Here is a 12,837-nt window from a genome sequence, read left to right as displayed (position 1 = left end):
GATCGTAGTGTCTGTTGTAAATTAAGATGGTGGTGATGACACCGACAATACATGCATTAGTCACGGGCAACTGAAAGACAGTGAGCAGCACACCTTTAATGGCATCAACAAAAGACTGCATTCATAATTTATGAATCCTGAAGATATTATTCAACCTTTTATTGCATCTTCTTGTCAGAATCAAGCAGAAAGATTCCTGCAATTTGAGAACATTTTTCACAATATGCCTCATTTAGATGTCATTTATGTACCTGCCTGATGAGCCTGAATTTAGTCATCTGGAAGCCAACCTTACTGGCTGCGTTTAGGAATCCTTAAATAGGGAAATGCAATGCCCTATGTAAGGCAGCCATTTATTGGAGCAAAGGTACAAATCTACATATGCAGGAGGACAGCAACTGCAAAGATTTGCAAGGAACAGGGAGGCTTGGCGTGGTTGCTGATGGAGCCACCTAAGTAAAGTTGGCTTTTAGAGGGTGATGTCTGTTTTGTGCTGCTCCTGGCTTCAGATTTAGTGAGCAACACCAGGGCTTGCCTGACACTAGGGCTCATGCCTGGCTGAATTATTGCTTTTAAAATAAAATTTCTGCCTTGAACACAGCTAAGGACATTGGAATTCTTCTGTCTCCTTTTGTCATCGATTTCATTCAGCGGGCACTGCCCTATTGCTACCAGGTAATACAATTTAATTTGTGAGGGGAAGAGAAATCATAGTTTTTATTTCCTACAGAGGGCGAGAAGATTAAAAGAGCGATGCTGTGCCCCTGCTGTGGAGAGACTGCAAAGGTGTTATTAGATGGAGACAGTGCATAATTCTGATGCTCCTGCGGCAACAGTGAGCCAATTGTATGTGTAGGCAGGTGCTTCTGACTAGCAGAATTGCCACGACTATGTGTGGAGGACGAGGTCTGCGTGATGGTTTGGCTCGAAGCCTTTCTCTGAGACAGCTTGACGCAGGCACAGATGTCCCAAGTAGTAATGCGACAGAGCAGCCCTCATGCTGAGAAACACTGTATTGTCTGACTCTTTTCAACACCCTCTGCATATGTTCTTGTATTTTTATATCCATTTTGCTCTCGCACTTCACCGATCTTTTAAATTTGTAAATGAACAAAAGAGATGACTCTTTCATCATGAACCTAAACTGAATTACCGGCTAAAAAGAAAAGGGCTGCTGTCTAAAAGGTGCATAAGCAGGGAGAAGACCACTTGATTATCTGGGTTTCCATTAAAATGGCAATCGGGGACTTGTAAAAAGCGTATGACCATTCTTTTTATGGTGTTAGGAAGTCACTGAAACCTAGTAGTTAGGAGAAAGCAAAAAGCAAAGGATTTGGGGTTGGTAGCTCTGTTTTGAAGTGAGGCATTTACAAATAGTCTCCGTCATTCAAGGACCTTCCTTCTTTGCTGCTCTGGACCAGACCCTTTGATACATGCTAGGTGATACGTAAAAATGAGCAAGACTAGATTACCATGTATGGTATCAGATATTACAAGTCTTTCAATATAAGAGCTATATGAAACTTCTTAACCTTTTTAAACAACAATTTCCTTAATTATATGAGGGGACAATGGAGGGACTTGTTTCATAAGAATGTTACAAAGATCAAGCAGTGTGTGTGTGTGTGTGTGTGTGTGTGTGTGTGTGCGCGCGCTTTATGTAGTGATCAGCACTTTATACATGCTCATAAAATAATTTATATTATTATTTTTCTCTAAAAGTGAATAATCTGTCAAAAACTTAAAAAGGTGAAGTGCTGGCCTTATTCTCATGTATGTGTATCTGTACTTGTGTGCTTGCACGTATGTTGTTTTGTTTTCTTAATTAAAAGTAAAGGTGTATAAGAGAAATCACCCATATATGCATTTGAGCTAGAATTCTACCCCTCTGTGCCATTAGAGATGATTTAGAATAAGTGTGAACTTGGTTTTCAATAGTCTTTGGGAGTCACTAAAATGGTGGGGAGAGCAGTAAGGAAGAACTCTGGATTTATAACTCTCCTTTTGCCACCAAGTTACTTTGGCGAATATTCTGAACAACACAGACTTAGAAACCAGAAAGTACAAGTAACCTGGGAGCTCTGTGTCTAGAGTCATTCATATTTATTTATCCATGCATTCATTCACTAAATAAATATTAATAGTAAATCTACCATGTTGCCTATGGAAGTTATTAGGCGTAAAAATAGATGAGTAAGAGGTAAAATCCTTGTCCTTAAAGAACTTGCTGCCTTAGAGGACAAACAAGTAAAGAAATAACATCAATGTAATATGAAAGGAATAATAATAAGCACAAATTAGGTTATTTGATTTTCAGAGCAAGTTAATATCTCTCTCCTACTCAAAGGAACTGAACATCTTAATTCATAAATATATAACAACAGTCTGAGAAATTCTGGGATAATTTTCTTTCAGCTTATTTTTTACTCTTGCTTTAGATATATTCTCTCTGTTGAGAATGCCCAACTTGGGATATTTTTTCGAACTTATACTAGCTTTTCATGTTTTTTCGGAGCAACTTGCTATTCAATTTATTAAATGCCATCACACACATAGGAGAGGATACATAGGAATTAAAAGTAAAATAATCACACCTTGTTTTAAAGCAGTTGTCATCAAATGTTTATCTCCTACATGGTATTAGGTAAAAGTAAGTTTCATATTTTAATGGCTTAATGTGAAATAGATTTGAGGACATCAGCCCCAAATGTAGCCATGTCGATAAAAATAAATGGTTATCTTTCTCTCTTTATCTCTTTCTTGCTTCTTCCTTTTTCCTTCACTCCTCTCTCTTCCTTTACTTTCTCTTTCTCTCCCTCCCTCCCTCCCTCCCTCCCTCTCTCTCTCTCTCTCTCTCACGCCAATTATTTTTCAAACTTGCTCTACTAATCAAATTTACCAAAATAGCCAAGTAATTCTCCTCTGAAATAATCAATAGTCTTACATAAAAACTAGACCTAAACTTAGACATTTCACTCATTTATTAGCTTGAAAACTTAAAAAAAAAACAAAACTATAAACATTTTCAAACAGGAGCTGTTTCCATAAATTCTTTGGAATTTATCAAAAGCCACTCTTGAGTAGAAAGGACACTGGCACCAGGCTCTATTACCAAAGCATCATCTTCTTGGTGAAATCTCTCTGTCATAGGATCCTACAATTATTACTGGTAAAAAAGGGGGGGCATAAGTGACTGTCAATTTTTGGTAGCAGAATTCTTTTTCTCAAGTGAAAACTTACTAATATTAATTTATTTAGTTATCTGTGAATGCAGTATTGATCTATCTTATCTTGCTCAAAGTTCATGAGGACACAGTTTTGCTTAAAATTTACCATTATTGAGATAATATTCTGGTTCTCCTATATAGTTGGGTAAGTGTTGATCTCTGAATTATTTTACAAGTAACAGTTATTTCTTTCATACTCCAATCACTTGGCATTTGAGCACTTTTTTGGTGCATTTTAAACAACTCAAAACCACTTTTTAAGAAAAGTTCTAGCATTTTAGGTATCTTTGGCTTTGATGAACTAATACATCAAGCAGCCCCATGGAATATCTCTGTAATAATAATAATAACTCTGCTATTAAGAACACTGTTCATTACTTATTTAATGTCTCACCTATAAAAATAACATGTTGATACAATTTCTCCTGGAGTGCAGCATCTGGAGTGCATTTACATCTATTAACAAATTGGTTCACTCCTAATCTTTAAACACTAAGCACTACACGTTTCCATTTTTGCCCTGGCTGCTAGGAAGTGTAGATAAAAATATTTCATTCAATTGCTGCAATTTTATTCAAAGTTGAAGACTTGATGTAAATGTCTTCTCATTTATAAAGCAGTTTTGCCTTTTTGGTTATATTAATGTTTTGGGGTTTATTACACCCATTCCATTATCATAAACTCTCTCTATTTTGGGTACATTTATGGTTAGGTAAATATCTATACTTTTTTCATCTTATTCACACTCTTTCTTTTTTAGCTTTTCATTTTTTCTATTTATGCTTTTGTGTTAAGCCTGAGATCCTCTTGAAAGCAGAAACTGAGACAAGAGCTTTCATGCAGGTCGTTTATTAGGGAAGTAGGACAAGAAAACAGGAATGAAGGACTAGAAAGAATGAAACAGAAAAAGGGAGAGCCAATTCCTTGGTAATATGCCACATTGATTTCTGTAGTGGGCAACTGATGTTCAACCCAACCAAGATCTTCTCAGGTATCATGGGTGGCAGTGAAAGGAAGGACCAGATTCCTTCTATCACCAGTCAAAATGTGCCTCCTAGAGTGTTAACAAGTGCTCACATCCATCCCATGCTGCTGCATCCAAGAATCCCCACGCCAAAAATGACAGATATATATGCTGTCAAATTACACCTGTGAAAATTCATTGCTGCAGCAGTACCTAGGAAAAACGTGAGCCAAGTGGATATGAAGCAGAGTACAAGACATGTCCTACATACTTTTTAGTTTGGTGGGATCGCTCTGGGGCATTGCCTGAGTTTTCTGTCTCACTAAAAACTGATCTCAATGTATTAGGACAGCACACACCGCAACCTGTCCTTAATGGAAAGAAAACAGTACTGAAAGATTTTACTTATTGAGCAAGTCTTATTTTGAAGAATTGATTTAATAGAAGATAATAAGAATATAATCAGGGATCCAAAGAATCTCCCAGAGATGGAGACTTGGAATTACATCAGTGGTTTTACTGAGATTTCTGGGGTAGTAAAAATGATTCTTTTTCTGACCTCTCACCTTCAGACACATCTGGGGTCTAAGTGCATAGTAATTATAGTTTGTAATAGATTTTGAATTATAGGAGCTGCCAATTAAGGAGAAAGGAGAATACAAAAATCCCAGTTATTGTTTACTCTAGTTCCTCTGCTCGTCTTCCCAACTGTCAGCCTCCGGTCATTGGCCCCACCTTCCTCCATCGGACAGCTCTTACCAAATACGAAGAAATTTCATGAAAGTATATTTTACTCTCTTTCTCTAAGTTCCCACAGAAGGATCAGGTATTTCCATTGGTAAACAGGTTTTAGATCTGTTGTCACTCACGGGATCAGTTTACTGGATCTGTTATAGAACATGGAAATATACGTGACAACCATTCCTTCTCCTGGTGGAGGAAACTCTGACAGGTGTTCAGGGATGGGAGGCTGAAGGTCATTGCCTAGGCAGTAGAGTTTGGTGTTTAGGGGCTGTCTCCAGGGTGCGGATCTGGCTCCCACGCATACTGGCTGTGACCCTGGGACAATTTACTTTCCTCTCTAGGCCTCAGCTCCTCTAACAGCAAAACTTAAATAATAATGTAAACCATATCCCTATATATATTGTGAGGATCAAATAAGGTTGCTTATGAAAATTGCTTAATATAGTACCTGGCACAGAGAAAGTGATCAATAGTGCTAGCCAGCAGAATGCTACTGTAGTAAGAGAATAAAGAAGATAAAGACAGAGGTTCAAGGGATCAGGGAGTGAAGAAAATTAAACAGTGGTGGATTCTGTGACAGGCACAAATCAAAAAGAGAAATCACATAATCTCTCAGCCCAAACACTCATCATTCCTACAGTCACGCCCATTCATGGGGCCTGGTTTCCCCTCTTAATGGCTGTACCAACTCTCTAACTTAGTTCCGTTACCTAGAACATCCAAGCAGGCTCTGAGGAATTTATCTCATCAATTTGATTCTTTCTCTTACCTTAGTTCTTAATACAGTTGGACCAAAAAAAGTTGTTCCAATAAAGACAGTGCCACACACACTTGTCAAAGAAAATCAAACTTCTGCTTTCTCCAAGAGCTTAGGGGAAATGGTCTACCAAACAGGGTTTAGAAATCAAGAAGAGGGAAAACGTTGCATTGAGTGATTTAATAATTAAAAGCCGTTAGTAAATACTCATGGACCAGAGATTTCCACTTCATCCACTTTAGAACTGCTAAACAATGATTTGTTTGATAACCTTAGTTTCTGAGTCCATAAAAGTGCATCATTTTTACTTTGGAAAGTTATTTAAAAAGATCGTTTTGTATTATTATTGAAACCAAGCCCAGAGTAGGTGAGGTCATCTCTTGTACAACTATCGATGTTTGAGAAAAGTTGCTAAACAAATGGAAAACCATGCATTTGCAGAGGATGGGATTTTAAACTAATCTCTGCCTATGTTAATATTGCAGTTTTTAGTTAGCTCTCTTTTTGATCTAACTAATTCTTTGATCTGTGGGTTAGGAGCTATGTTGTCATAGATGTTAAGGAGCAATGAGAACAGATATTATTCTATGTCTTTATCATATCTTTGATATATTAATACTGATATTTTCTATTATTGCTTTAAGAAGATCCCCATGGACTAAATAGCAAGCATATAGACAGAAGAATCTTCTCTGAAAATGTAGGAAAATGCCTTATATTTTCCAGTTAAAGGGTCATTTCTTTTTCTCCATGAGATTAACTTGTAGCATGAGCTATAATTGAACTTTACATCTCCTCGAGTATTCAGGTAACCACTGAATTGAAGATTAAAGAAGTCAAGATTATTTGGCCAATTTAAGATCAAACAGATAAATGAACCTCGAGGAGAAAAAAAGAAAAGAATATCTGGTTTGGAGGGGAGACCATGTGATGGGCCTGTCAGGGCGAGTTCGATGTCAACGGTCTCTTCAAAGTAGCTAAACTCTGATCAATTGGAGGATTTCCCACATGGACAGATGTGTGCCACAGGTAGTCCACAGACTCAACACTAAAACACATTGAATCATTTAAGAAGAAAGTTATGCATTTTTCAATTATTTTTCAGTTCCTCCGATTATGTTAGTGAGGTAGCCTCAGTCTGGTGCTAATTGTCTTGTCTTTCTCACATTTACTAATTCTCTCTTTTAATACACAGGGAGGAAGGTTTAGACTTCTTGCTTTTTGGAGTTAAGATCATCAATAACAATAGCCAGTGATTTTTAGAGCTTACCACATGCCAGGTATACCTCCAAGAAGTGTACATATGTGATCCTATTTAAAACCTTTTAAAAGAAGTTTAATATATCTATATGGAAAAGTGTACAAATCATATGTTTACAGTGATGATTTTTTAAAAAATGAACTCACCCTTTTAATCAGCACCCATGTCAAAAACCAGAATATTGCAAGGACCCCTCTGTCACCTCTTCCAATTCTGTCTTGCTCAAGGATACTGCGTCCTCATTTCTAACAGCACAAATTCATTTTGCCTGTTAAGCTACTTTATAAATAGATACATCCATACGTACTTTTGTTCAACATTATATTTGTAAGATTGATCCATATTGCTATGTGTAATTCTAGATTATTCATTTTCATTGCTGAATATTATTCCATTATATAATGATATTACCATTTATCCATTCCATTGTCGTACATTCCATTATTGTCCATTTGTACAGTTTCCAATTTGGAGCTATTAAGAATAGTGCTGTTATGAATATTCTAGTGCATACCTTTTGATAAATACATGAGCACATTTTATTGTGTATATGCTTATGAGTAGAATTGTTGAGTATGTATATAATCAGCTTTAGTAGAATTTTTCAAAGTGTTTATATTAACTTACATTTGCACCCACAGTATATGAACATTTCATATCCTCTTCAATACTTGGTATTTAGCTTTTTCATTTTAACCATTTCAGAAGAGCCAAAGAAACATGCAACATACTCTAGGCTGAGCTTCTAGGAATGTGCAAAGCTCTACTGAAGAACTGGATTGTCTAGTGAGCTGTGTCTTTGCTGTGACTCATGCGAGCAGAATGAATACCCTTTCCTAATAAATGACTACAAAGTGAACATTATTCAGCACCATCCAGATTAAGAAGAAAAATTACCTCCAGCTCCCAGAAGTCCCTGTCTGTCCCTTCTGATTTCAAATTTCTACCTTCAAGGGGTAATTGCCATCTTGATTTTTGTGATGATAATTCTGTAACAACTTCCCTATTTTTCTTAATTGTTCTACCACATATCTGTAAACATGTTAGTTTATTTTCTTTTTTTGTGTGTCTGAAGGAAATAATGCTGATCTATTTTTTTATTTCATGCTTCTCTGTGCAGTTCTTACATGTTGCATGTAGTGTAGCCCATTCATTTTTATTCCTTTATAGTATTCTATTATGTGAATATATTAAAAATTATTTATCCATTCTACTGTTAAAGGGCATTTGAGTTGTTGCCAGTTGTTAGCTATCCCAAACAATGCTGCTCTAAGAATTCATATGAATTCTTTGTACATGTGGATGGGTTTATGGTATATATCTAAATGTATTGGGTGCTCATAGGGTTCATATAGCTTCACTTTTAAGAGATAAATAACGTCTAAATGTTTTCAGAAGTGGTAGCACTAATTTAAACTGCCACTGGAAGTTTACAAGAGTAGATGTTGCTTCAAGTTCTTGCTATTGTTATCCACACTTGGCTATTGTTAGACTTTAATTACACAACCTGGTCATTATGTAGTGATAGCTCATTGTGTCTCTTAATTTGTATTTTCTGATGATTAAAAAAGTTGGTCACCTTTGCACATTTGTTGGCTCTTTAGATTTCCTCCTTTGTAAAAGGTCTGTTAAATTTTTTTCTGATTTTTCTGTTGGTTAGTCTGTCTTATTGATTTGATCTTCAGCAACATTTTCTATATTCTGGATACCAACCCTTTGTCATGCATTGCATTACAAATACATTATCTTTTATGGTAAGTGTTGTAATTTTCATTTCTCCGGTGGTTCATGAAGTTTGGCATCATTTCATGTTTAACGGCTATTTGGACATTGTTTTGAGAAGAGTTCGACTTTTTTTTTGTACAGTTTTCTATTGATTGGTCTAATATGCAAGAAGTTATTGATTTATAGAAGTTTTTCTATATATTATGGATACAAGTTCTTTGTCATATATATACATATACATATAAAATAAATATATATAAAGTAAATATTTTTGCCTGCCTATGCTTGCTTTTATCAATGTCTTGATGAACAGAAATTCTTACTTTAATATAATTCCATTTTAATTGAAAAACATTATGGTTAGTGCTTTTTGTTTTCTGCCTGACATATCTTTGCCTATGCCAAGGTCATGAAGTTGGTTTTCTACAAGCTTCGTTTTCTCTTTTACATATATATCTTCAGTTCACCTAGAACACATTTTTATATGGGGTGAAGTAGAGGTCAAGATGCATATTTTTTCTACACAGATGTCTAGTCAATGCAGCACTATTTAATGAGATCATCTCTTACGCACTTCCCTGTACTGCCATCTTCATTTCAGGGGGCTGTATTTCAAACCTGAATATATGCAGGTTTGTTTCTGGCACTATTTTGTCCCATTGATTTGTCTGTCATTGCCCCAATACACCAACGTCCTGAGTAATACAGCTTTATAATAGTGAAAACCTTCTAAATTTGTTCTGTTTCTTCAAAATTGCCTTGGCTAGTTTCCATATAAGTTGCCTTACATTTCCACATGAACTTTAAAATCAGCTTTTCTGTTTTCTCAAAAGAAAAAAAATCTGCAGAAATTTTGACTAGGAAAACAGGATCTGTAGATCAGTTTGAGGATTGACACATTTATCTCATTTAATTTTCACTAAAATCCTCTGAGGTAAAAATTCTTATCTATATTTTATCAATGAGATAAACGGCAAAAAGATCAATTAAGAAAATTGTCTTATACAATCCAGATAGTTGGCACTTGATCCTATTCAGAGTGCTCAAAGCAGAATATAGCTAAAATTTAATAATAGTGTTTTGTTTTCATAATATTTAGTTTTGAGATTACCTTCTATTTATGACCTATGATACAAGTTTTCAAATAAATAGCAATAACAAGTTTATATTTGAAATTTAAAATGAGGCTATTTAATGAAAACCTTAAACGAATGGTTTAAGTGCTAGTTAGACAGTAGAAATTGAGAAATTGTGTGTATGAAAGGTTGACTACATTTCAAGAAAGTCTGATCAGTTAAAAGTGCTTGCTTGGTGGTTACTAAATTAATGTTAAGTTGGTTCGGGACAATAACTAGTCAGAGATGTCTAGTTTATATCATTAACATTGACATTGATGGATTTTACTTGATTTTATTCTTGCTAGCTGGATGATATGTAACTCTAAAAACATTAGCTACACCAAAATATTTAGGAAATAAGAAGGGAAATTAGGACATAGCTCTTTTCCAAACTGTTTAGGATTGATATGTCATCCATCAAAAAGCTATTTTCAAGCACTTGCTTTCTGGTAATAATACTAACTTTTGAAAAGCAAGATTAACCTGGGATCTATAATAAAATTATTTTCTTAGGAAACAGAGACATTTAATTATAAGGGAACTGATCATATAATCCTGAAGTTTTCCCCAATGTATATCATTTTATTATTCTGTGAAATCAAAGACTGGAAAAGATTATTGAATTATATGGAAAAAAAGTGTTATGCTATACTATTTTCTTGGTGAAAATGAAACAGAGGTCATTCATGGTATAAGCCGTGACTTTAACATGAAGAATCAAGGAATACCTACTGAGCTATAAGCACAGTGCTAGATTCTGTGTATATACCATTCAATCAAACATACACAGCTTCTGTCTGTATAAAGTTTACAGTCTAAAAAATTAGTCTCCATGGCATATTACAACGAAAAGCAAGTCCTAAACTTTACTAAGACATTGAGAAAATGATTTAACCTCATCAATCCTCATGTTCTAGTTTTCAAAACCGGAGCAATATATAAAACATTTATTTTGATTTTGCTGTAATCAAACATAGGTTGTATTGGGAGCTGCCATTAAATTTTACAATATGGTGAGTAGATTAATAGGCTTACAATTTGAGTGTATATGGGATTTCTCTCTTTTGAAGATTGAGTAGTGTTTATAACTGTCTGGATAGAACTATGCTCAATATATTAAGATAAATAGTAAGGATTGGAATCTACCACTCAGGATAAATTTCAAACTATTCTAACATAATAAATCTCCTAGTAGGTCTTTTACACTTTTAGGTAACTGATAATATCTTTAAAAAATAGAGTTACTTAATGCTTAATATGTAAAACATTACTATCTATAACTTGAAGAATAAATTGGGGTAAATATCTTATGAGGTCATCAAAAGGGATTTGTGTTTTTACAATTTTTTTTACAGAAGTAATACATGAGTAACCCTATTTCCTAATCTTAAATTTAAATGACCTTTATATTGGAGCCAAAGTTTCTTTTGAATTCTAGGAAAGACATTTATTAAATAGTAAGATAGTAATTCTAATTTTATCTGAAATTTTTTCTTAGGTATAATTTCACAAATTTATTCATATTTTTCCTTTCTGTTATTTCTTTGAACATTTAGTTAACTGTATTGGGCTATTGTGTATGTTGTATACATTGATATGTGTTTAGAAGATAAACCTCTCTCAGAAGAATCATGAGCAGAATATTAGGCACTTTTTAACTTCCTAAGGTCACTCATGAAATTCTATGGCACTGTTCCAGTTATATGCTTTACAGATCTGGTGCAATATTGAAGATCAGAGTAAATTTAAGAGGGAAATGATGATTCTCACCTGAACCCAAAATATCTGCTTCAGGAAAAGGGGGAAAAAAAGTTTTGCTATTAAATAATCAAGTATATTTCTTCCTTAATCAGTACTGTAAGTAAAATTTGGGCTTAACCAGAAGCCCACTTAACACTTGAAGATTATAATCACACAAAATTGTAATCAAGAATTTTCATCTTTTATTAATGTAGTTACCCAGGATATCATAGCCAGTAGGAAGCAGTTTTTTCCAAATGAGATTTTCAATGTAAGAATGTTTTTCAGAATTACTGCCAGTTCTATCATGCCAATCTCCTAATATTACAATGGGAGCTAACAGACTATGTTTGGTTCAAAAAATATCAACACACATTAGCATCAGGGGTTGCATGTGTTAACATATACTAGGTCAGTTCCATCTGAAGCTTGACATCAGATGGAACACATTTTTGTCATAAGAATGAACTATCTCAAAAGCTGATATTCAGGAATGACCAAGATAAATGTGGTTGGCCCTGTCTTGTCTATATCAAAATTATTTTGTTTAAAGACAGAATAAGAGAGGCTAAAATCTCATTTCCTAAAAGTCAGGTCTCTTATATTCATGGGCTAATTGAAGCCAAAGGCAGACAGTCAAGGGGAATAAAAATCACCAGGATAAAGAGAATGTTCAATTATTCAATTCTTGCTTTTTTCTTTTTGTTTGTCTTGATTGTGTTTTCAATGCCCCTAAGAAAAAGCCTCAGATCACAAAAAGCTGGATCTATAGCTGGTAAAAAGAGAATTAAATCCCAAGATAAGTGAGTTGTTTACAATAGGACATAATCTTAAAATGAGTCTGTCTCCTGACATAGGCAAATTATAACCTAAGGTACCAAGAAAACCTGTAAATTAGATTATTTTTTCTGTTAGTGGTCTTTGAGTAACAAGGAAGGAAAGTGAATAGGGAGGCTGGAGATAATTTGAATAATAAAAATATTCTTCATAAAATAATATTCTGAGAACAAAATGTGAGATTTACTTCTCTAATCCCAGAAAGGGAATGGCCTACAAATTATTAGATTAGCAAATGATGATCTTAAGAGCAAATGTAATTGTTTTTCTCATAGATGTGTTTACTAGGCTAGCAGGGAGGAAATAAATATTCAGAGTATTTCAATAAATATTCTGTAGGTACTCTTCATCTGAGTTTCAATATATCCCTTTGACCCAGACAGAAACCAGCTCTCCCACTGTTCGGTCCATAGCAATATATTTGTACAATGGGTTTTATAGAGTTTTAAATAAATACTTAACAA

The sequence above is a fragment of the Pteropus vampyrus genome, unplaced genomic scaffold (genome assembly GCF_000151845.1).
Source record: "Pteropus vampyrus isolate Shadow unplaced genomic scaffold, Pvam_2.0 Scaffold149, whole genome shotgun sequence".
NCBI lineage: Eukaryota > Metazoa > Chordata > Mammalia > Chiroptera > Pteropodidae > Pteropus > Pteropus vampyrus.
This window is presented reverse-complemented; position numbering follows the sequence as displayed.